We start from the raw sequence: 4,272 nt of genomic DNA on the forward strand, positions 1-4,272 counted from the left end.
ATGAGCAGGACAAACTAGAAAAACAGCGGGGCAAATTGAAATATGAGTGGGGCAAACTAAAAAAACAGTAGGGCAAACTAGAAAAACAGCGGGGCAAACTGAAATATGAGTGGGGCAAACTAGAAAACAACGGTACAAATTGAAATATGATTGGGGCAAACTAGTAATTGCCTGTTTAAGGTTGCTATGGCAGAATGCATTTCTTTGTCAAGATAAAACAAGGGCTTTTTTTAAAAAAAAAAAATTTAGTTTGGTGAAACATGGGCTTGTTTTTAACTTGCAAAAACACAGAGAAAGATTTGTTCAAAGATTTGTTTCCATCCGTTTTTTCATTTATTTTAAGGGGTTTAGCCCCCAAATTGAAGCATATCAAAAGATCAAGTGGATCATACCATGGGAAACTGTGGGCATAATGATTTCTACTGCTGAAACCATAGTCAGCCCAACAGTGATGTTTGTTTGTTATCAAACCTATTCATAAGATCATACAGATATGGATTAATGGAAAACACAATTATAAGCTTAATTCAAAACTTCTGTGGCCCCTAAGAAATGATTAACATTAGAAATTCAATTCAAAATTTCATGTGGTGTGGTCCATTTGAACATTGGATATGTTTAGATTTTTCGGCTCAAGCCACAAAATTATTTGTTAAGTTTGCCCTGCTTATTTTCATGTTTGCCCCGCTGATATCCTAGTTTGCCCCACTGATTTTTCAGTTTGCCCCGCTGATTTTCTAGTTTGCCCTGTTGATTTTCTAGTTTGCCCGGCTAATTTTTTAGTTTCCCCCGCTGATTTTTCAGTTTGCCCCGCTGATTTTCTAGTTTGTCCTGCTGATTTCCTAGTTTGCCCCACTGATCTTCTAGTTTCCCCCGCTGATTTTTCAGTTTGCCTTGCTGAATTTAATGATTTGCCCTACTGAATCTCATGTTTTCCCCGCTGAATATCAAGTTTACCCCGATCAATTTGATGTTTTCCCCACTGAATTTAATGTCTCCCCGCTGAATTTCATGTTTGTCTCGCTGAATGTTTAGGTTCCCTCCCTCAATGTCTAGGTTCCCTTCCACATATGGGGTGTTGGTGTATACATATTGCAATGAAAATGGAGGGGTATTATACATTCTGATGAACATGATGTATTACAAATAAAACACTATTGTGGGGCGTAGCAAGCATAATCAGATTGCGTACTGAGTTAGTCAGTACGCTCCCATCGTACAGAGTAAACTCAGTTGGGCCCACATTGAATGTATGTAGTATATCCACGCCGTCCATCCGTTTTTCCATCTAATTTAAAGAGTTCAGCCCCAAATTGAAGCATATCAAGAGATCAAGTGGATCATACCACGGGAAACAGTGGGCATAATGATTTCCACCGTTGAAACCATATTAGGCTCAACAGTGATGTTTGTTTGTGATCAAGCATGTTCATAAAATGATTAAAACGTTGAGTCCCTCTTAAATTCAAGAGCAACTAATCAAATAACAAGCCTTTCTTGTTACATGATAATATGGAGGAATGTTACTGAAAATTCAAAATAACTTGAAAGAGTTATGGTGTAGTATGCATACTTTGGCATGTCACATTTCAACTTAATAGGTATCATTTTTGCATTAATTAGTGGATATTATTAATACTTCTCAACTTGATTCGGAATTTTTTAAAAGAATTTTGCAATGGAATTGGATGGAATGTGTTGTTTGGAAGTGGACTGAGTCCACTATCTAAATCAGTCCTATATGCGTGCGTAATTTCATTTTGAAATTACATTGATTCACGAGGTGTAGTGGGTTTTTACTTTACATCGTATCCTACACTATTGCTACTGAAATGATGTCTTAGGTTTGTTGCAATTTTGAAAATAGAGGACTTTTTCTCTTTCATGGCAAGTGATAGGTCTTAGGTGGCCATGATTGTTGGCTATGAAAAAGATGGACTTCTCCGGAATCTCAAGAATTGCATTGTGTGATCGCCATATACAATCAAAACCACATGCCTGTATTTGTATCTATATGTGCATATGCATATCTATATATTTCTATAAGTATGTATGTTTGTATATGTGTATGAATTTACAAATGCATCATCATCACCATTATTATCTTAGTCTTCTCCTAAGAATTTGGGTTGGCTTTTAGGAAGTACATGGCAGAGGTTTCTACATGGAGCACTCTTTATAACCAACTCCAACCATGTGAACTACCAAAGCAACCAGAGCAACATTCATCACATTGGGCATTTATTGAAGCCAGGCAGATGGAAGTTACCCCACTGAACTACCAAAGCCAACCATGTGAATTTCCAGTTTGCCTCGCTAAATTTCATGCTTACCCCATTGAATTTTCAGTTTGCCCCGCTCAATTTCATGTTTGCCCCGCTCAATTTCTAGTTTACCCCGTTCAATTTCCAATCTGCCCCAATGTCTTGCATTGCTGTACTTTTTTCTATCAGAAAAAACCTGTTCTCATGGTTTGCTTGCTTGGTAATAATGCAATAGCTAAAGCTACAACATCTAATAAGTCTTAAGTAGAAAACATACCTCTCAATGCAATGTGCTTATTGAAACGAACATTTCGAGCATGATTCAAAGCATTCCTCAGAAGATCCGTAAAGTATTCTTTTGGGACACCTCCATAGTTTAGTAGTGAAATTAAAGTCTTATTTAGGTATGTTTTCCTTGGTATCGATCCCTAGTGGCGGTGGCTAACATGGAGGGTGTGTACTGGCATGGGTGTTTACTAGCAAGCCTACCCACATTTCCATGCATTTCATGGTCAATTCGCTTCACTTCATGGTCATTTCCATGCATTTCATGCTTGCCCTGCTCAATTTCATGTTTCCCACGCTGATTTTATAGTTTGCCCTGCTCAATTTCTAGTTTGCCCCGCTCAATTCCATGTTTGCCCCACTCAATTTCATGTTTCCCCCGTTAATTTTTATGTTTGCCCCACTGATTTTCTAGTTTGCCCCGTTCATTTTCATGCTTGCCCTGCTGATCTTCTAGTTTACCCCGCTGTTTTTCTAGTTTGCCCCGCTCATAATTCAGTTTGCCCCGCTCATATTTTAGTTTGTCCCACTGATTTTCTATGTTGCCCCGTTCATTTTCATGATTGACCCGCTCATTTTCATGCTTGCCCCATTGATTTTCTAGTTTAGTCCGCTCATTTTCATGCTTGACCCGCTCATTTTCAAGCTTGCCCCGCTCATTTTCTAGTTTCCCCCACTGATTTTCTAGTTTGCCTCACTCATATTTCATGGGAAATGGGAAATGGGAAATGAGATGTTTTGATCTTTCAATAAAATAGATTTTTTTAAAATGATTTCTTGAAAAATCTAATTTCATGGGGTTTACAATGTTTAGACTTTAATTATCCATTAAAACTCTTCTTCAGGAATTCTAACAAACGAAAGAAGTCTAACCACAACATTCTGTGGCTAAGTTAAAGAAGTCTATGCTTTTAGCTAAGTATCCAAAATAACTCACAAGAACCATCTATTTCACCTGACCCTATATATTTATCCAAGTCATTGATACGGAGGAAACCATCATGAATGGGTCATGTCTAGTTTACATGTCTTGTTCCTCGTATCCATACCTTATTTGAATTACACAAGCAGGACATTTAGAACTTGTAGTGCTAGATGAGCCCGCTAAGCATGTATGCAAATATGCCACTATCCAATACCGAGTGAAATAGGACATGTTCGAGTATTTATTGCAGAGAATAGGGCATACCTCACTGATGCATGATTACACCACTCACATGCCAGCAAAATCATGCCTAAACTGGACTTGAGGCCTAACTATTGCACATTATCTGTAAATAGGGTTGTACATCAAGCCGGGTCGAGTCGAGGTGGGCCAAGCTGGGCTTGACTCGTCCATGCTATACTCGAGTTTGAGCTCGAGCTCGAGCTTACCCTCGAGCTCAACATTGAGGCTTGGCTTGTTTGCCAAAGCTTTCGACTCAAGCTAGTGGTTCAAGTTGAGTCGAGTTTATCTTGAGTTTTGAAACTCAATTGAGCCATATGCAAACTAAATTATCTAAAAGTTATGCAACTTGCCTGTAACCTAGGGTTAGATGAATTCCCTATAATCCAAAGGGATGCAGATTGCCCACGACAACTTAGGGTAGGAATTCCTTACTATTAAAAGCTATGTGGGTCTCATGTCAATTCATTTTGACTACTCTCGTTAAGATATAAGACAAAAAATGAGATAAATCTAAAAAAATGAATTGACTACTCTCATTATGATATAAGACAAAAA

Source organism: Magnolia sinica, chromosome 1 (assembly GCF_029962835.1).
Source record: "Magnolia sinica isolate HGM2019 chromosome 1, MsV1, whole genome shotgun sequence".
Lineage (NCBI taxonomy): Eukaryota > Viridiplantae > Streptophyta > Magnoliopsida > Magnoliales > Magnoliaceae > Magnolia > Magnolia sinica.